Below are 22,589 nucleotides of genomic sequence, written 5' to 3' on the forward strand. Positions count from 1 at the left end.
TTCCTCTATGCTAGAAACTATTTCCCAATTCTCTAGGAGTCCCTTCCACTCAAGCCACTCAACTCTCTCCCAAGTAATTGAATTTGGAACTGATATCAAGATATCCAGGACTATAATAATCACATAAGGCTGTGCATGTTTTCTTTTCTTTTTTTTACTGTACTATCTTGTGGTGGTTTTGAGACCCTGGCAGTGGCTGGCCAGTTCCCTTTCTTGAAGAGTTGATTAAGTCCACACCCTAACTGCTTCTCTTATCAGGGTCTCATGTTCTGTGGCCCATTATGAATCTACAATAATCATTGTGAGGTCAGGCAACAGACAGCTTGGGACAGGACCTGGGCCCCACAGCCCACCAGGATTATTCAAATCAGCCACCATGGGCCCCTAGCTAACTCCACCCTGCTTACTGTATATAAGATATCACCTACTCCTCCACATTGCTATACCCATCCTCAGGAGGAATCCATTGGGTGACCTGACCAGCCTTCTCTGGAGCTGTAAGTAACACAAGGTTCTGTCTTTTATCTAGACAGATATTCTTATGAACCTATCCATCAAAAAGATCTTATAAACAGAGTCCTGCCTATTTCTCAGTGTGTTAAAGTTACAATTTTTAAACTCAAGTTATTCCAAAGCTTTATGATTAACAGGTAATTCTTTACAAATCTTGAAATTGGGGGGAGGGATATGATGGATTAGTTACACCTATTCTTTGGTTAATTCAACATTCATTCCCCTAACTTATGTTACTAACAGACTTGATTAAGTTTCTTTAAATGCTATAAGTTACATAAACTACTAACTTAGTCTATCATAATCTCTCAAGCCTCCCAAATGTTTTAAAAGTTAATCTTTCACAAACTTGAAATTGGCAAAGGAATGTTAATAATTAAGGCAAAGTTGGTTAAAAAAAAATAGACTAATTTCAGTATGCTGTAGCACTTCTATGATCCCAGCATTCAGGAGGCTGAGGCAGGAGTTCAAGTTCAAAGCTAGCCTAGAATACATAGCAAGGCCTTGTCTCAAAAAGTCAAAAGAAAACAAGATCAATATGTTCATTATCCTGGTTTCTCATTCCATCTAACACTGTGTAGAGACAAAAAAAAAAAAACGTATTGTTTCTTAAAAACTAAAACCATATAGTTCATGCATCTAATTTTCTTTTCAAATTACTTTCTTTGTTTGTTTGGTTTGGTTTGGTTTGGTTTTTCAAGACAGGGTTTCTCCGTGGAGTTTTGGTGCCTGTCCTGGATCTTGCTCTGTAAACTAGGCTGGCCTCAAACTCACAGACATCCACCTGGCTCTGCCTCCCGAGTGCTGGGATTAAAGGCATGTGCTACCACTGCTCGGCTTCAAATTACTTTTATTTGTATAATATGTATATAAGAAGTGGAGCATGCCATGGTACACATGTGGAGGTCAGAGGACAACTTACACATGTTCTGCCGTGAGGGTCCTCCCATGGATCAAATTCAGGTGGTAGGGCTTGGTGAGCCATCTCACTGGCTGTCATTCATCTACTTTTCTAACATGTTAGGTTCTGTTGTGCATTTCCAGGCTTTTAGAAACCTTAATGACTTACCTCAATGATTATAAACATTAAATTCTTGAACTTAACATGAACACAAACTCTATAGGTTTAACATTGTGTTTCAGAATAACAGCATTCTGCCGAAATCTGTTTGCTTTTGGTACTCTATTGTTCCACCATAGACAATCATGAAGCATGAGGTAAGGTAAGGAGAATCAGTAACTAGACAGAAAGGAACACAGGCAGCTGTGCCGAGGAGGTTGGAGAGTAAAGGGCCCATCTAGCTCACTCTGGCCTTCTTCTAGGATAGCAAAGTCACTTACTCAAACAAAGGGAAGGGTCTTATGACCCTACAGTTGAGGTTACTGTACTGAGAATCATGGCCAAGGGTGAAGCATCAATAAAACATCTTAGAGGGAATCGAGACTTAATGAAGACCATGGATATCCAGGGTGGCTAGCCTGAGACAAGATTAGCATGTGGCATACTGTCCTCAAGTAAGGACTTTCTACATCTTGTAGACCTTTACCCTATTTTTAAGTCACACTCCGATCTGATCGATGAGAAGCTATTTACATTCTAATGTTCTTTAAATTTAACTGATTTCTTTTTATTATTGGACCCTGTAAGCTTTTTATGTCTTTCAAACTGGTATGATAACAATCATATTATTTTATTGATCATTTCCTGCATAATAAGCACTATCTTTTAGATGTTTTGTTTTACAGCATTATGTAAATGTACATCAAGTTCACTGCTCTGCAGCTAACTGCCTGCTCTCATGCTGTTTTGAAATTTGGTTTGGCGTGTACCTGCAGAATAGCTCTGCCAAGTCTCCACAGGGCCTCAGAACCAGTCTGAGGTCCTCCGTCTTGAATAGCTCTGCCAAGTCTCCACAGGGCCTCAGAACCAGTCTGAGGTCCTCCGTCTTGCCTGAGCATTCTTCCTGCTCTCCCAGAGAGAGGCCATGGGGCTCATTTAGAGCATGTAAGATTTCCATGGAAATGCCTTGACCTTTTTCTTTTTTTAGATTTATTTATTTTATATATGTGAGGGTTTTGCCGACATGTTGTATGTCTGCCTGATGCTTGTGAAGGGCCTTAGATCACCTGGAACTGAATTATAGCCAGCTGTGAGCCAACTTGTGGGTACTGGGAATCAAACCTGGGTCCCCTGCAAAAACAAGTGCTATTAATCACTGAGCCATCTCACTAACACCCTGTTTTATTTTCAGATCCATTCTTGCCAATGTTTGTTTTAATTTTTTCTATTTGCTCAAAATATTTATTGTAATTATTCTCTTCAGAAGAAAAAAGTTAGGAAAAAGGGAAGGAAAAAGAAAAAAGAGAGAAAGTAAAGGACAGAGTACAGAAAATGGAAAGGAGAGAGGGAGGGAGGCAGGGAAAAATAAATGGTTTGTGTCAGCACCGGTCAGTGTAGGCAGGTGGATCAGGCACAGAATTACCCATGCTGGGAGGCAGAGGAGGCTGCTACACTATTTTATATCCTTGCTAGGATGAACAGGCTTTTCTATTCTTCCATATCTTAGACAAAGCCTGCTATTTTGTTTGTTGGTTGGTTTAATAACTATCTAGTTATTGGCAGAAGTATTTTTAGAGATAACCACCCAAAACAATCCTGTGCATTAAACGATTCAGGTGGGCATTGAAGTTCTACTATGGTAAAAATTGATCACTCAGCTCTGTTTCCTGTATTCTTTTTCTCTCTTGTAAAACAAGGAGACTGGCCGGGCGGTGGTGGCGCACACCTTTAATCCCAGCACTTGGGAGGCAGAGCCAGGCGGATCTCTGTGTGTTCGAGGCCAGCCTGGGCTACCAAGTGAGTTCCAGGAGAGGCGCAAAGCTACACAGAGAAACCCTGTCTCGAAAAACCAAAAAACAAAAACAAAACAAGGAGACTGGCAGATATGTCTCCAAGATTCTCTTGAAGGCCTTTTTAAAGAATGCTTGTAAAGCTGTTAGTCTACACTTAGAAAAGTACACCATTAATTTTTACTTGTTTTCACAGCTCGCTCGCTCTCTCTTGCATAATTTCATCTACAACAGCTCATGACCTAACACACAGTCAGTATTTTTTGACTGCTGTGGTGCATAAAATAATCTGTGAAACCCAGGACACATTCTTTTGAACATAGTGATTACTGAGGCATTCCTCTTTAAACAGGAACTGAGGGTCAATATCAGAGCCTTGCTGTTCCATAATCCACTGAATGCAATGAAATCTTTATCGATATGGTAAAACCTTTATTGTTCTCATTCCCTAAAGCAGCTTCACTTGTGCTCAGAAAATGATTTTATTTTTCTCATAAAGTTATAAATTACAGTATCTCTATGGGTATGGCTCTAGACAAATATTTGCACTGGGCGGAACCTACCTGACCAGTGCCACAGAATCAGATGGCTTGGGATACTAAGTAGAACATGTGTCACTAAAGCCTTCAATGTCTAGAAACTCCTTTCATTCTAGGTGGATCTAGATCCAGGCATGCAATGATGATAGGATTGTGACCTCCAATGAAAAGTTCCTAAAGTACCTAGACTAGTAAGAAAAGCATCAATTTAACAATTGTAGATCTGCATGAGCACAGTAAAGGTTTTTATTTATATTTCATTTGTACTTTAGTCTAATCTTCATGTTTTATCTGATAAAAAGAAACTTGAAATTATGTATCTTCAATGTAGGTTTGGTTAAAATAATTTATGAAAAATCAGCAAAAACAAATACTAACTGAGGAAAGTAAGAAAGGAAATTATGAGTGACAATGTATCCTTAAACACAGTAGTGCAGAGTGTCATTCTTTTGCAAATTTTTTACTTGTATTGTTTATTTATTTTTTGTGTGTGTGGGGGTGCACACATGCTATGGAGTATAAGCAGAGGTCAGAGGACAACTTGTAAGAATTTGTTCTCTCCTTCTTCCGCCATGTGGGCCTGAGGAATCAAACTCAGGTTGTTAAGGTTTGGTGGCAACTACTTTCACCCACTGAGACATCTCACCAGCCCAATTACCAGCCCATAAATGTTGACAGGAATTGTCATTTTCTGGAAACTGAGGTTACTTTCTTTTTAGTCTATGTGAATAAAAAATTCCTCTCCTTTCCTGTGCCAAAACTGCATGGTAAACTGGACAGTTCTTACTGAGTTCTGTGCTTCTAGAAGTGAGGCAGAATATTTTACTTCCTGTCTGAAGCAGTTGCCAAAGGTGACTGAAGGGACTCCAGATCCTTTTATTTAGAAAGTTAAAATGGAACACTGCCAAAAATTGTAAATATTTTCAAGAATGTGAAAAGTTTCAGTCCTATTGAAGACATTTCTGAGTCTAGAGGCTTGGTGTGACTTCCCCTGATTAAGGATCCCCTCATGGTCATGGTCACTACCATTCTTGTCCCCAGATATCTAATGCAGTCTCAGCAAAGCTAATATCCATGATTCCCATTGCCAAGCTAAAATGGTCTTGGATTTTTCAAAGGCAAAGGAATCAGTATAAATAAACATATTTATGTATATATTTTATTCTATTTGTCTTTTACAACATGCATCTTAATCCCATTCATTTTCCATCCTTTTATATCCACCCTCTGTCCCTGTACACCCCCACCCCAAATAAAACAAAATTTAAGAGAAAAAATGAAAGAAAAAAGGGAAAAATTAAAAATATCATCATGGAAGCTGTAATGTGACATAGTGAGTTACTCAGTAACCTCATTTGTCCATATATCTTTACTTGCCAGTCAGTGTTCACTGCAGAGTCATTGATCTGGTTCGAGGCCTATGGTGCCTATTACACCATCGATGCTGGATCCTCACTAAGACTCTTCTTGGATATCCTGATGTATTGTGTTGTGGAGATCCTGAAGCTTTGGGTCTGCAGGTCAGGTCCCTTCATATGCTCCAGCAGATAGATAGGGTGGGTGTTGGGGTAGGCCAAGTCATAAATTTGGTTCTGGGTCTGGGTAATTGTAGAGTTGGTCCACCAGCCAGTTCTCCCCTTTCCTCACCACCAGGCTGAGCTCTCCAGCATTGACCCAGCTAATTCACCTCTTGAAGAAATGAGCAAGGGGTATGGCAGGTTCTACTTTCACACCCTCAGGGTCAGCTTCTCCCACACCTATACCATTAGGGCCAGCTCTATTGTGTTGCCCAGGTGAGGTACAGGGGCCACTGTGCCAAGTACTACAGCCGGTGAGAGGTAGAGACAACCCTCCTGCTCTTATGACCCCAGGGCCAGCTCCTCCACCTGTCTCAGGTGTTGATGGATGGGAGGTGTCAGGGAGGGTATCTCTCCTCTGCTCATGCTACTATATGTCTGATACAAAATGGAGACAGCTTCTTTTGCTTATAACACTGGGGATGGGTCACCCTCACCTCCGACCACCACCAGGAAGCACTAGGGCAGGACCTGATTCTTGGGTGCTACAGCTGGTAAGGGGGAGGATCAGCTCTCTCATTTGTTGCAGGTGGTAAGGGGTGAGGGACAAGAGGGGTATCTCTCACCCTTCCACACTGCCACATGACAGATATTTTTATAAGAAATATAAGAAAATCAAAACCTGATTGGCTTATAAATTACAGATTGTTTATATAAGATAGCTAGTTTTATAAAACAATATAGCCAATTCAGGCAGCTAGTTCATCATCCATCCCCCACCCTGTCACTTCCAGTACTGATTACAAAAGAGTGATACCCTGTTATTTCCCTGCAAGAACTGGTCTACTAGACTCTTACCCCTGATCTAGCCACAAAGCTTCAGAACCTAACCTATTACATATTGCACTTGGCTATTTATTGAACTGTAATCTTGCTCTCTACTTACAGAGCTAGAACCAAAGGGTTTCTTAACCATAATTAAATGTTTCTTCTAGTCTGTAAGAAATAGGCTAGCATGGGTCCAGCTCTTGGGGCAACAATGTGAGGATGAGTCTTTCACTGTGTAGGGTTACATTTACCTCTCTGTTAGATATGGATTTCCTGGAGTCTTTCAAAGGAGAACACTGCTTGCATCCTCATAAGCACAACTCTCACAGCGTCTTAAACTGATGTACCGTGATGTGAGCGACACTGGGAAACTGCTCTGATACTCTGTCCCTGAACTTAATTGATTGTGACAGTCCATTGCTGGAAATGTATTCCCTTACAGAAAGGTATTTGGAGTTTAAAATTTCCATGTAAAACACAGATTAAATTGGAAGAAATTATCTTTTAAAGCTATGTTCCCTTTAACAACCTGCTGTGAATTTGTATCAAGATGGTTAAATATTCAAATTCAGGGAGGTTTAGTTTGGGGACAAACGTCAGTAAGATGTATTCAGGCAAGCTGGGTACTCTCCAGAGTAGAAGGGATAGCATCAAGAATCAGTGAGCTTGGAGAATAGAGGATAGCAAGTAAGATGAAATCTGATCCAAGCCAGGAGCAAGGAAAGCAAAGTCTCATTTTCTCAGATCTGTCAACCAACTGCAACTCTGACCTCTGGTTCCCCTAAAGCAATCACTTTCACAAAGTAAACATACAATTTGAAAGTATATCTGCAATGGCCATGCAATTATGCTGTACAACGTAATGGGATGGGAAGAGCCCAAAGACTAGGATTTGAGGCAATGAGAGGGGAGGAGGATACTTTACTTAGAAATATTCTTAGGTCTCTGGAAATGGCATCAAGCAACAGTATCAAACCCAAGCTGAAAGAGAAGCTTTGCTGAGCCTTCCTGCAGACATGTTATAACCTAAAGATCCTGTCTTTGAAGCTTACTCCAAGGGAGTAGTACTGGGTCACACAGAAGGCCAGATTCACTTTCTGAGAGAGAAGGTCTGTGGGTACATGACAAATCAGGAGCCCATGTCTTGAACACTTAGCTTTGGGGCATATTAACAGTAGTAGACTGCCTACCACTGAGGCTTGCTTCTGGAAATTTCAGCCATTTTTGACAAAAGGGATGTTTTTTTAGTATTTAAATATTAAAGTATTTTTAAATATTTTTTAAAACAATGGTTCTGTAAGTACGGTCCTTAGGCCAACATCATCAACTTCACTGGGGAGCCAGGAATGAGTACACCTTCCTAGCTTTCACCCAGACCTATTTTCCCTCATGGTGAAGTGGGGCAGTAGCTTTTCCCAACCTTCCAGATGGTTCTAATGCACACTGCTATCTCAGAGACAGTGGCTTAAAGACACATGGAAAAGAGTGTCATGCCCCAGAGATTATCCTGAGATTTTCTTCCCCAATCACTCAGCCTTAATGTTTTAATTTCTTATGCCATGGAGTTCAGTCAAATTGATCCCTTGTTTTCTCCAAACCTCGTATTTTTCTCCAAACAAGTATTTCTTTATCTCCCAAGAGGATCATCATAATCTAAAAATAAAATAAAATTTCTTCTCCATGTGTTCATCTGCTTAGGAGAGTTTTTGATTTTATGAAACAACAAAGTAGTATTTAAAAATTGCCTGGCATCTGGACTAACATCAGTAGATTAAAAAAAACTATAGAAACCTATTTTTCTCCTATGTTTTTAAATGTAAAACTTTTGAAAAAATACACAAATATTTCGGATATATGTTCATTGTAACCATCAAATAACTCAGATGTGAATCAAGTAAAATTTAGTAGCCTTTCCTTTCTTACGATCATGGGCCTTTGAGGGCCACAGCACCTGACAGTGTCTATCTGTAGACTCTCATTTCACTGAGTGCATAAGCTTGTATGTGCAGAAAACTTCATACACAAAATCAGGATCATTGTATGTTACTGCTCAGAAACCAACCCTTTACATCTAAAAATAGCAGAAGCACAGTCAGATTATTACATCCACTCCTAATTAGATTTTTGAATGCCTGCTCTTCAGTTAGCATTCTGACATATTTATTTCCATTTACTCCTTTTAAATTTTTAGTGGGTTCCTAAAAATGAGGGGTGGGGGTCCTAGACTATGTCAATTTATAATTTAGAAATATTCTGAAAAGTAAGTGTTTTCCCCATCTCTGGTGTCTCCCATGGTATCAGTTTGCATTTCCTGACCCCACTGGTACCCCAGATCATCTTTTCTCCTCTTATCGTTGAAAATTTCACCTTAGAGTCAAAGGGCCTCTCTGAATCTGTAGGAGGGAAACTGATGCCCTGATGTTACTGGTAAGGAAGGGTATGGTGGGCACTTCCAGATCTCAGCAGTGTTGACAAACAGCAGTTCTATTCAGGGTTCCAGTTTCTCTCAAGCACTACTGGCGTTCTCACTAGAAAGCGAGAGGGAGATTTTCTCCAGGCTGAAGGGTGGCCTTGGTTTAAATGTTTGGACCCACTCAGGAAGCTGGGGCTCTGAGTTGCTGCCGGAGCTAATAGATCAGCCCTCCACCCATCCAGGAGCTCCTGCCTTCTGCCTGAGTCTCAAACAATGAGATGTACACCTGTCTGGTTTTGAGAGTGTATCTTGGAGCTCACTTGTTATTCTACTGTCTGAATCTTTTGGGTGGAATACTGACCAGGAGAGGGATCATGGGTATACAATCACACTGCCATCTTTCCCAATATCTCAGTTATTATTCAACTGTATGGTTTCAGTTCTTCACCCTCTGCTTAGAAAAAAAGTTAATAAGATGATACTGAAAGAGATGATGAGTTTAAAATAATACTCAAAGTATGTCAACTTTCTACAAATTTATCTATAATGGAACACAAGCAAAATACACAAAGTGGTCTCCCAATTCTCTGAAACACTCTTTGGAAGCAAAGCCCTGTGTGAGACCAAGTGCAGGATGCTGCTGTGTGAAGACTATACTGGCTTCCCAGTCTGCAACGTGAGAAATTCCTTTTCCCACAATAATGTTAGTGAGGCTGAGCACAGCCAGACAAGGTTCTCTTTCTTAAGTAAAAGAGGTTTATCAGGTCAGGCAAAATTTCATCATCATGTAATCTCACCTTTCATCATCTCTTATGTGAGCCCAACCTAGCTCCTTCTAGACTGATGTGCCTATAATTTGATCATAATGCTCTGAAATGTAGCACCTTCAAATTTACCCCCTATGAAGACCCTCAATTTTTTTGTCATAAAAAATACAATATAGTCTCTCAATTCCATGCTGTAATTCAATATGAAATTTCCTGGTCCATTTATAGATCAGCAATGACCCATCTCATCACCTTGCTCTATAGCATTCAGCATCATCTCTGGAGGAGAGTGGAGTCATTTTCTGATGCCCTGCCCGGGTGATTACCCACCTCCCCAGCTCATCTGAGAGCTCTTAGTTGCTAAAGCTTGTCACATCCATCTCTTGTCTGACTAGGGAGAGCAAGGGCCGCCTTCAGAGATGTGAGCAGTTGTTGCTGCCAATATCAAGACTAGAGGCCAAGCTCTAGCCCCAATCATAGCATTTCTCTCCGCATGCCCCTTTGCTGGCTCTCAAGAGTGGCTAATGCTTGGGCTAATTTGATACCCTCAAGCTCTGTGACAGTTTGTCATCTTTTAAAAGTTGAAACTTATTTATTCTCCAGCAGGGAGGTTTCAGCTTTCTGGTACTAAGATTAGACAGAGTCTGAGGTCGTGAGATGGTATCTCTTTCTTGAAAATGGTGTACTAAGAAGCCGGTGTCCAGATATGAGATTTCTCTTGGCTTAGTGTATCCAAGTACCATCTTCTTCACGTGAATAATCCACTAGTATAGATCCACATGACTCTTATTCTTGAGTGGGCTCAAACAGTTTGTTCATGTTTTCACTAATTTCCCAAGGAACAAATGAACAAAATAAAATCATTCATTCATGCGAACACAGAGTATAAATGAAGCATAATGCAAGACACCTAAGAGTAATAAGATTCAGTTTCTAATCTCAAAAAACATGCCATGCGGAGGAGAGAGAAGGGCACGCATGAATGTAATTATGGCTTCAATGTGAAAAGTGTCAGAAAGAGGCAAAACAAACTCAGCAGCAATGTGGAGATATCATTCAATTTGAGACAGTATACATTTCATGAATATCTTCACTAAGCAAATACTGTATGGTTCCCTCATCAACAGTTCCCTTCTTAGAACTGTTTCAGTTACCTGTGGCCAATTACAGTCCCAAAATATTAAATAAAAATTTATAGAAATGAATAATCGTAAGTTTTAAATTGCACACTATTTTCAGTGTTGAAAAAAGCAAACAAAACAAAACAAACAAAAATCTCTTGTTCCTTCCCATTTCACTTTTCCTGGAATGGGACTCACCCTGTGGTCTGTGTGTCCATGCTGTGCACACAATCTACCCATTAGTCACTTAGTAGGCTTCTTGGCATCAAATTGGCTACTTGGAATTGCAAGGCTTGTCCTCAAGTGACTCTAGCATAGTGACCTAAGCTTACAGAGCAGGACATCATGTGGATATTGTATCATGTATAATACCTCAAGGAAGAAAGATAATGAGGACAGTACAATAAGTATCTACATAATTTTTTGACAACCTGGAATTTTAGTTTACTACTAGCTTTTGCTAACTTCATGCCTAGTAAATAACCTATGAATATATCATAAATGCACATATAGAGAGGAAACACTATTTACAGGTTTTTGTACCATTCACATGTTTTCAGACGTGTGTTTTCAGAGGGTCTTGGAATTACCACACTAAATAATAGGGCACTACTGTACCTGCTATGTAAGAAGTTCTTAGATTTTTCTAAGTGAATATGCATTTAAGATGGAAGTTTGCACAAGAGTAAAATGAGTATCAAATCCTGAAGGTGTAGAGATGCATGCAGACTAGATTTAGAGATAACAGGAAGTCCTGTTTTACTGAAAACTTAAGCATAGAAAGGAACTCCCCATGTGTTCTAGAAGAATAGATTAAAGGTGCTTGCCAGGGCTGCTGTTCACCGTTTTGTGCAAAGCAACTGCTAATGAGGTAATTAGAATTGGGGTTCAGGATGACTATTCTCAGTAGGACTTGAGCTGGTTCAGAAAGAAGAAAGGCTCAGGCAGCATGGCCAGTTAGGTTATGAATTTATATCAGCAGTTAAGTAGCAATGTCAACATGGGAAAATAAGGGAGGAAGAAAGAGTACTAGAGGGCCTGTGAAGATGAAATTGGCTGTCGCATACTTTGGAGCCAAATGAAGAGAAAGAAGACAGATGGAACTCCAAGACTGTGGGTTTGGATCTAGCTCTCCATCATGGCAACCCTGTTCATAAAGACGCCAAAGGCAGAAGGAAAGAATCACATGTTCCCTTGGAGATAAGAGGGCTGAGTATAGACAAGTTACTCCCATCATGCTGACCTTTACACAGAAGGACTGAGTAGATGTTAAGGACATTTTTACAGATGCCCTTTGGATGTGATTCTGCATGTTTTACAATGATTGGCTGGTGGTGTTCTTGGCATCACTCTTCAGCTGTGTGAACAGAGGTGTTTACTCTGCTGCTCTCCAGTTCATGATGGCCCAGAGCTTAGAATGATAGACAAAGGCTTATGCTGAAATTAACTTTGAAAACTGGAGTTTTTCTCATTAGTAGTGAATCTCTGCCATGCCTGAAACAAGTATTGAGAGGAAAACATTCCCTTTTTTGTGCCCTCAAATTGTAGTGATGGATTTGTGACAAACTAGTGACCCTGGTGACTAAGCAAATCTCTGCAGCTGTAATAGCCCCTATAAAATAAAACTCATATCAAAATCAAACTGACTCACCTCTGTGCTATTGTATCACAGGGGGATTAAGGTGGATAGTCCACACAAATGGTTTTATTGGCAATCTTTTTGGCAAAACAAACATTTTCAGTTTTTCTTAGTCATTTCTCATGTATCAGTTGCTGACATTAGCATGATATTTTCCTCAAATAGTATGACATACTAGCTGCCTAAAATATCTGATATAATAATGGGTAGACATGTTACACCAATTACGATCAATTAGAAAGGATACTGAGAATACTATTTATGGTGGTGATGAAATTGTTAGGTCATCATTTTATCTCAGTTTTCACTTACTCTTCCTATTGCCCTTTTCACAATCACACTCGTATTTCATTTAACCATTTAGTTAGTTAATCAAGTGGTTGGTTGCCAGGGTATAAGCCAGGGCCCTTCACATTCTAAGGACATGCTATTGTTGAATCAAGCCCTAGGTTTTATCTCCACATTTTAGAGTAAAATATCTAGCTCTTTTTCATTCAAAATTCAGCTAATTCCTTTGAATACCATACCATAAATATACTATCCAAACGTTCTCAACTCTTGTCCTCTTGTTGGCCTATTTCAATAGGATACCCTATCTATTCTCAACTCCAATCTCTATCATAGTTTTATGAATCCTTCAGAAAGTACCCTTTGCTCCCTAGTGGCCCCAAAGATGTCCACAGTAGAGTCCCCAGAACCATTGAATATGATGACTCACATGAGGAAGGGGATTTCACAATGTGGTTAAATTAAGGACCCTGAGGTAAGAAAATTCTATATAAGAAGGTAAAGAGTAGAATGAGAGAAGCTTCTATGCTGCTGGATTTGAAGCTGGAGCAGAGAAACGCAGACAGCTTCTAGAAGCTGAAAGAAACATTCTTGTTTAGGGTCTTTAGAAAAAAATACAGCCCTATCAACATATGGAGCTGAGCCTGTTAAGATGCATTTCAGACCTGTGATTTCCAGAAATGTCAAAAGAAGGATTTTGTATTCTCTTAACACCATTGAAATTTTAGTAATATATTACTCCCTTACTTCTGTATGATTTACCATGAACTTTTGGCCACGCAGCTATAGATTCCTGCCCAGGGAGAGGTCCCTGTATCATCAACACAAACTTCGGGGTGATGATAACTAGAGAAGCAGCACTTGCAGCCTCAGTTACAGAAGAAAGGATGAGGTGGAATCTGAATGCACCTTCATACAGAAAGCACCACTGAGTTTCACTGATCCTGCAAAGAGTTTTACATGCTGTCTTTTTATCTATTTCTCCCTTATTATCTTTTATTGTGAGCTCGTAGCTTGACAATCTCTGGTTGCTCTGAATCCCTAGATTTTCCGTCTTTCATTCAAAGAGGTCATTACTATTGGACATCCCCAATCATGAGCCAGAACCAGTTCCTGTCATAATCTGTTCTCCATGGACAAAGCTCACAAGTTCAGAGGCTCCTCCTCTTGGACCAAAATCACAGTGGTTATGAGCACCCACCTCATCTTGAAGCCACACTTCTCTTGTACACAAGTCCTCCGTTGGAGGTTTTATTTTGTTTTTAGACAGACAAATGCCTCTTATGAAGCTTCCATGATGTTTTGCGTGGCACATTCTTCCTGAACATCTTCCTAGAGTCTGGTGTATCTGCAGACAGAACATGGCAGAGGTTGAAGGTAATGGAGGTGGCTTTAAGCCACTAACCTTGCTGGCTCTTAGATATGTAGGTTTTGTGAAAGGAAATATTCAAGAAGGATTATGAGATTTCTTTTTCAAGAAAGAAGAACGGTGTGATGTCATTTATAAAAGTAAAATTGAGAGGAAAAGTAGGGGGATGGGAACAAAGTCTTGCATTTTACACTTGATTTTGCCAACTTACCTATCTTCTACTTTTATTCCTTTGAAGTTTTAAGGCTGAGTGACCAGAGCAATTTCCATTACTTTGTAGATTGATAAATAAAGGTCAGTAGTGTCTTTATTTCATATTAACATGTTTATCATTTTATCATCCTATGAATAAGGTCTATCTGAGCTTGATTTCCTGTTAAATAGGAAATGTTAGTGAATATGTCAAGTAAGTATGGCTGAAGGAATTAAAAGGATGAAACTCTCATATGATTTATCTTTCTGGAAGGATTTAAAGAACTGTAGAAGACTGACAAGGATTTATTAGGACTCAAGTGGTTCTTGTGTACCTTTGCGTTTTTTGTTTATTTAGTTCCTTCCCATCAAGTGATACGACCAGGCAACACAATCTGCACAGAACATCAGCACTTGTTCTCCATGTTCTTCCAAGGAATTTGTTCTACTCTTTAGTGCATCACATACAATCCCAACAGATAGCTTTGAACCGGATAGAACAGTTTTCAAAGTATATGTGTATCCCAGACTATCCCAAGGAGTTCAGGTGAGGGACAGACTATGTGCCTCTGAAAAGACCCTGCTGTCCACCAGGCTGTCCGCATCCTATTGTGGTTGCTTTTATCAGATTCTTAAACACATAAAGAAAAAAGATGACCAGTCTCTTTCTCTAGCTTCCCTTCGTACTCCTCTTCTAGCTCCATGACAACCTCTCTCTTTTAAGCTTAGGCTTGGCATCTTCTTTTTCTCAAATCTTCTCCGCCATGTAAGATAAGAAAGGTCCTGGTATGATAATTTCATCTCATGGAATCTTATATTTATTTATGAGTTAGCTGACCTAGACTGTTCTATTTTTAAATGTTCCTTGAATTCTCTAGGCCTTGTCTACCAAATGAAGTCTCTGATTGATAGCATCAGCCTGCAAACCAGATTCTCCTCATACCCACCCCACAGATCTTCACCCAGATGGCTCTGGATCCTTCAGAATGTTCATGTGCTCAGAAAGAACTCTGGACATGTTCCTTCCACTGATGTTCTTGTTAGGCCTTTGAAATCTTTCTTTTTGATGTGGGCTTTCTCTCAGTTGTGGCAGATAATTACCATAGTGGGAAAGTATCATTCCTAGCTAGAGTAAAATCTGTGAGAACCTTCCATTTTCTTTCCATTTTTCCTATATAGAAGCAGTTATTGCTGCCTTTACTTTGTGATTATTTTCTTGTTTGTATGATTGCTGCACAATAAGGACCTATGAGCTGTCTGTTTTTTGCTAGAAGTGTTTAAGCTTCTTGTAACTAGTATTATAGAATATGCATTTCTCCAATGTAACTTTCTTTGCTTAATATGTTTTGTAGATTTTTCTATGTTGATGCACATGTTTCTATTTAAACTCTGCAATACAATAATACCACAATATATTTCTCCATTTTCCTACTAGTTGATGCTTAAAGCATTTCTTGGTTTGGGCCATAAATTACAATAAAAATACATTTTTAAAAATTTTCTTTAAAGTAAACTCAAGAAACAACAAGTATGGAAAACAAACTAGGGAAGTATCATTCTTCAAAGGTATATTTGGTCATGATTGTCACAGAAAGTCACATTTGAGTATGATACAGCATAGAGGAAGTGGCTAAGGTGAGGGGTGCTTTCCAGTAATAGCCATTCCTTTCTTCTCGTTTGCTTTCCTTTCTACGTCTACTATCCGGTTTCATGCCATGGCTGTTCCATAGCATCAACATTCTCTTATATTTCCAGTCCAGAGCCATCCAATCTCTTACATTGGCCATAAACTGTTCCATAATTAAGCAGCCTAAATTAATTTACCACCCTTTCCTTTGGAAATCCCTGAATAAAGGTCAATCTTGCCTTCATTTTTCTGATCAGTAAAGAACAGAGATGATATGCACGACTGTACTATATTACTTATTCAGAGATTATGTCACCTAGGGGCCCTAGGTGACAATTTGATCTCTTCCCATAGTGGGATGCATGTGCCTCCTTTTCTAGATTTGATTGGATCTGCTATTCTACCCCTCCTTATCATCTCCCAAGCATAGTTACTAACTTTCTAAACGAAGGCTCGATGGCTGGAGATATATCTCAGTGGTAGAGCACTTGTCTAACATGTACAGACATGGGTTCAGTCACAAGAATCCATTAAAAATTCTAATGGAGGCTTGGGCTCCTGAGACAATGTTCCTAGAAAAGACATCAGAGCTTCTGTGAAATCATTAGAGTCCTGATCCTGGATCATAGTGCTGGGATCTTCTCCCATATTCCGTTAGTTCAGCAACAACAGATGACTGAAATAGTCTCCTAACCGGCTTCTTTGATCCCAAACACTCTCCCTTTAAATCTGTTAATAACTTCCCATCACTTGTAATATGAAATAACTGCATGGGCAAGGTTCCTATTGACTTCTCTGAACTCTGAACTCCCTACTTTCCCCTCTTCTCTGCCTCAGGCCCTTTCCAGTTCTTCTGTAAGTACTACATCACCTGAAACCTCATCACCTTAGGTGGCACCTAATTTTTTTTATTGATCATAGTTCTGTGGGGGTGAGGAAATCACTCCACTACTTTTAACTGGACTTACTCATGTAGCTAAATTTAATTAGAAGGTCTTGGAGGAAGGGAGGGTTCGAAGTTTTACTTACATATCTAGGATGCTTGGTCCTTGATCTCCCAGCCATATTTCATACTGAGAAGAGATGGAAGCAGGGCAGCTTTCCTCACATGACTCCTTTGTTCTAAGCAAGCGCTTACCAAGCCTGTACTTGTATTGTTTGCTGATATCCCAATAGCCAACCCCAGAGCCAACATTAGAAGTAGCAGGGATAGGAAAGCCCAAGAGACAGGATTCGGGAAGAGCCACTGCAAGACCACAACACCTCATCATGCTTGATGCTCTGTGGTCTTTTCTCCCTACAACTCTTGTGTGGTCTCATCTTTCTTTTTTTTAAGCCAAATAGATGAATAAAATACATAAAACTTTAATCTTCTTTTCCAAAGAGGAAAAGCATGTAATAAACAAGTTGCAAAAAATTAAGATTATTTTAGCAATCATAAGATGGTCTGAAGAAACAAACTGAAGTAATTGGTAGGGAATATCTGGCAGAGATGGAGAGATAATGATGTCAATAAGTTTTTTTGGAGGGATGACACTAGACCTAAAATCTGAAAGATGAAAAGGAGCTAGCCATGTGGTGTTATAAAGGAGGACAGCCCCAGGCAGGAGAAACCTCTCCTTTGCCAGGTCACTGCCTCTAGCCCCACCTCCTCCCAGGTTCTTTTCTGTGAACTGCCTGTTTGTTCTGCCCTTAGAGTTGCCAGCCTTCTTCACACTTGTTATTCCCTTCAGAGAAGCTGCCACAGTGCTCTTGTTTTCTTGTATAAGCACACAATAAAGTGTAATACCCATGAAGACAGGGTCGTGTCTATTCACTTCTTGAACATCTCCAGAAAACTAGTTGGTCAGCACTCAAAAAAATGCTCACCAGGCCCTTTATATACCATTACTAGTCCTCCTAAGTAAAGAAATTGAGGTCCAGTCAGGCTAAAATATTAGTTTCTACTTGCACCATTAAGGTGTTAGGGAGCTTTTCCATAGGTCAACACATCCTGTGGATTAACTCTGGAAGAGTCGAGTATTTTATTTAATTTATTTTTTTAATAAATTTTTTATTAAGAGATTGTCTACTCATTTTACATACCAACCACAGATTCCCCTGTCCTCCCTCCTCCCACTCCTAGCCTTCCCCCTCCAACCCACCCCCCATTCTCACCTCCTCCAAGGCAAGGTCTCCCATGGGGAGTCAGCAGAGCCTGGTACATTCAGTTGAGGCAGGTCCAAGCCCCTCCTTCATGCATTAAGGCTGTGCAAATTGTCCCACCATAGGTACTAGATTCTAAAAAGCCAGCTCATGCACTAGGGACAGGTCGTGTTCCCACTGCCTGGGGGCTCCCTATGCATTTCAAGCTAAACAACTGTCTGGCTTATCCAGAAGGCCTAGTCCAGTACCATGGGGGCTCCTCAGCCATTGGTCCACAGTTCATGCATTTCCACTAGTTTGGCTAGTTGTCTCTGTACTTTTTCCAGTCATGGTCTCGATATCCCTTGCTCAGAGAATCCCTCCTCTTTTTCATCAATCGGACTCCTAGAGCTCCACCTGAGACCCAGCCGTGGATCTCTGCATCTGCTTCCATCAGTCACTGGATGAGGGTTCTATGATGTCAGTTAGGGTGTTCAGCCATCCAATTACCAGAGTATGCCAGCTCAGGCACCTTCTCAGCCATTGCCAGTAGTCTATGGTGGAGTCATCCCTGTGGATTCCTGGGAACCCTGCCCCACCAACACTCTGTTTCTCCCTATTCCCATGAGTATTTTATTCTTACTAGTAGAGTATGGCAAAGTTCAATGTGGTCTTAAAGTTCCCAATTGTGGTGAAAAACACAGTTGGGCCTAGTCTCTCTTTGTGGGATCCAATCTTATCTCTCCAGCCCTGAAGTGTGATATCAGGTATTCCATGTCCACCCTCAGAAGTGACAGTCACTAGAGTGGGTTCACATGTTGTCATGGGAATTTTGTCAAATCCTGAAAGCACCGTGTGCTGCAGGAAGCCAAGAAGCCACTGCAGGCAGACACTCTGATCTTCCTACCAGACGAGGAAATTTATCATAATGTACCATCAATAAAAATGCCTAGATTCAGACTATATGTTTAATTTCAAGCTACAATAAGAAAATAAGGTGTGTTTTATTATTGCTTCAAATTGAGAATGTATACTTTTAATTTTCCTTTTAAAATTGATTTTATGTGGGTATGTTTGTGTGCGCACGCGTATGTGTGTGTGTGTGTTCTCATGTGCATGCATGCTCACCATGGCACAAAAGTGAAGGTCAGAGGATAACTTTATCTTCCTCCACCATTTGGAGCCTTGGGGATTGAATTAGGATCATCAGGTTTAGCAGCCAGTGCCATGACCCCTGACCCAACTCACCAGCCCAGATTATGTATTTTTTTATGTTATTTTTAAAGATTTGTTTTATTTTTAATTATGTGTATGTATGTTTGGGGTAGGTGGGTATGTGGACATGAATGCACCTGCCCTTAGGGGCTAGAAGAGACCATCAGATTCCCTGGAACAAGAGTTACAGGCAATTACAGACCACTAGGCATGGGGGTGAATTTGGGTCCGCTGCTAGAGCAGTAAGAGCTCTTAACAGCTGAGCCATCTCTCCAGCCTCACGTGTATTTTTTAAAGTACAGAAAGGTAAACCTCTATAAAGGAGTAGGCACACAAAATGTGTTTGGTCATCTGCAAACTGACCTTTGAAGTTTTGTTTTTTTTTGTTTTTTGTTTTTTGTTTTTTGTTTTTTTTCTGATGACTTATCTGGTACATAAGTCAGACAGGAAGCCTCTCTGGAGCGGTTCTCGGTGTCCATGTGTATCTCAACCTGTTGTTCATGGCTCCAGATCTGAAGCTCAGTGGGCCATGATTCACTGCGTGCCTTCTACTCAGAACACTCATTTTCTCCCTTCATGCTGATCAGAGAAGCAGTTGTAGAGTGCTCCCCAGCAATGCACCAGCAGTGCTCCTGTCTCCTGCTTCCTCCTGTTTCCCTCCGTCACCGAATCAGAGATTGGAAACAAACAAAATCTCTGTTTTCTCCAGTCAGTTTGCTCTGTTGTCTCTGTAAAAGGTAGCTTGAATCTATCCTCAATGAAATGAGACTGCCTCTCTCTGTTTCTATTGCAATTTGCTTTCTTTTATACTGCGCATGAGGAGGAAGGAAGCAGACATTTTTAAAGAATGGAAAAATTGTCTCAACAATGTTTCCATATTAGCACCTTTTCTGGAAAATAGAACGGATTTCTCCACTAAAACGTGATATTTGGGGTGACTACAGAAGAATGGTTTCTGTCCAGCCTTGTCACTAGAATAAGCTGTCTGGATCACTTCCTCTTAGATATGGTTTTCCCAAGTACAAAAACGTGTTGCTCTTAGCTCCCTGTTATTAGTGTGTTCTGAGCAAGTGTAGGTGAGCGAACACAAAGCAAAGCTGCCCCTGTAAGCCGTTTGTATCACCAGACTCTATCCCTCTTCTCTGGAGCATGCCTTTTAAGAGCCAGAGATCCCTTGAGGGTTTTTGTTTGTTTGTTTGTTTGTTTTGTTTTTTTGTTTTTTAACCACGGGAGAGCTCAATATGCCCTCTGTTCCTAGCACAAGTTGGCTTGCTCTCTTTCCCCCCTGTGGCTTAGATCCCTATGCACAGATTTCTTCCTTGGCATAAGCTCAACCTCTAGTCCAAGCAGTTGCCTCGCCTGCCTGAATTCAACTACAGCCCGTAATAGGTCCTGGGACACAACGAATAAGGGGTCCTGGCCTCAGAGCCAGGTTGACCTGGCAAGCAGGAGACAGGCAGGGCAGGAGCCTGAATCCTGAGACATACAGCAGTAAGAGTTGTGACATAGCCAACCAGAGGAAAGGTCAGAGTCATGGTTGAAGGACCAGAGCTGAGGTCCAGAAAGCTCTGGTGGGCCAAGACAAAACTGGGACCAAGCATAAGTGTGTGGGTTCAGTGATCAAGCTAACTTGAAGCCAGCTTCAAGAAAAGACAGACCTATACCTGAAGTGTGTCTCTGCACTGGCTTTAAGCATTTTTCCTGCTTATAACATGTGGTACAACAAATATTATCTCCCTCTCCATTTTCACTAATATCTGGCCCAAGTTTTTACCCTAGTAAGCCATGAGCCATTGAGTTCCAAACAAGCTTTCTCCATCCAGTGCTTGACATTGTGTTGAGTGATTTGGGCACATCTCTGCAGATAGGTATCCTGATAGCATCAATGACAATATGTCACTGAATTACAAAATCAACCCCTAAGAGCTGCAATGCTAAAGGCAGTGCCCCACAGCCATAAGACCATTTGTAGCACCCCGGACTTTGCTTGTCTACACACTGCAGTTCACATCCTCTGTAGGAAGAAGCAGCAGTGTAGTCTCGGAACACTTGCTAGCAGTGTTGTAAATGATCCAAGTTACACTAGTTTAGCAGAGGCATCAGGAATATCATGACTCTTGCCTCCAGATTATCCACAGAAGCGGTGAAAAGAAGTAGATTTTCAAGCTTATTTTGGAAGAAACAAGCAGGAAAGAGACTGAAAGCTGACTATAAATCAGTTACTTTGGGCTGCACACCTGCCCTGTCAGTCTCAGCTACATCCAAATGGAAAAATGGGTGATCTAGGATTACACCAGGGCCATGCCAGCAGCCACAGTACTGAAAGGTCACATCTATTATGGTTGGCATGTAGCCCCCAGGGCTGTACTTTGAGAGGATGTCATAGTCATCTCATGCAGAAGGCACGTCCATCATGCCAGAATGTTGCTGTCAGTATTTGATCTAATAAAAGACACACTATCCCCCTTTCATTCAAATTCAATCACATCTAGCTACTGCTGAATAATGATCACTTTTTTCCCTTGCTATTTTACCCTTACATTTTAAGCCCTGGATTAATTCATCAAAATTGTGTTGTTTGGCTCTGACTTTAAAGTTACAGAGATTCTTTCAAAAACATTTTATTAACTAAAATAAATGATTCAATCAGCCTATACTTAGGGGTGGCTTCATATAACCAATTGGTGCTGCCTTGGAAGAAACCACTGGCCCCTGCTAATAATACCATGTGTATCAGCAGTCAGAAGCTGAATGAGGACTACAAAGAAATTTCTGAAAACAAAACAAAACTAAGACAGAAAAGAGCAGCTACAGAGCTGGTACCATCTGTGAGCAACCACAGAGTCAAATCTTACCCTGCTCTGCAGAGGAATTTACAAGAATTCTCAAAGCCCTGCACAGGAGCAACAAAAGACCTCATTGTAAGAATGTTTATGTGAGCCCTGGCTAGCTAGCTTCCCTGGGGATTACCAACTGGAGGCATCAAGAACATAGCCAGGAATTTATCTTCCCAGATCAAGTCACTCCACTATATAAAACCAGCCATTTGTGTCCCAAGAGATCCATAGTTATAAGGTTCACCTTAACAAGAACATGGTTCTTAGCGATTTGGGCCCTTAGGATTCTTTGGGTTCCATGGGTGTCCATTTAAAAACACTGACATGAACCTGAGAGGTGTTTTTCCTGGAGTTCTTTCTCACCAAACTGGTTCCGGCTGCCTCCTGGGTGATGATGGAAAACGCAGGCACTGGCCAGCATCAGTCCCTGCTTTTGCAACCTTTGGGAGGTTGCACAAAGGTTCTGTGGAACTTTACCAACTCATTAGAGGCAAAGTTGGGAACAGTCTTAAAGATATTACTGCAATTTCAAAGTAACTGCACATTAAGGAACTCTTGGGACAGGCCAAACATCATTCCCATGGGATGCAGCAGGGATCTTATCCTTTGATACCTTTCCCAGAACCCTGGAGTTCAGAAACCCAGTGACTCCAAGTCATGTTTGAGAACTCTTGCCTACATGGGCTAATCAGAACATGTGACTCCAAATAAAAAAAAATAAGGAAGCAGTTTGTTGTCTGCACAGAGGAG

General features: G+C 40.7%; 1 protein-coding gene across 1 annotated transcript in view; it reads left to right on the forward strand.

The window, feature by feature from the left end:
• Positions 1–324: 324 nt before the first annotated feature.
• Positions 325–22,589, forward strand: part of Ca1 (carbonic anhydrase 1) — a 39,589-nt gene continuing 17,324 nt past the window's right edge. Inside the window, exon 1 of the mRNA XM_059253920.1 lies at positions 325–497. The gene's annotated coding sequence lies outside the window, so the exon portion shown is untranslated. The remainder of the gene's footprint in view (positions 498–22,589) is intronic.

The sequence above is a fragment of the Peromyscus eremicus genome, chromosome 2, assembly GCF_949786415.1.
Source record: "Peromyscus eremicus chromosome 2, PerEre_H2_v1, whole genome shotgun sequence".
Classification (NCBI taxonomy): domain Eukaryota; kingdom Metazoa; phylum Chordata; class Mammalia; order Rodentia; family Cricetidae; genus Peromyscus; species Peromyscus eremicus.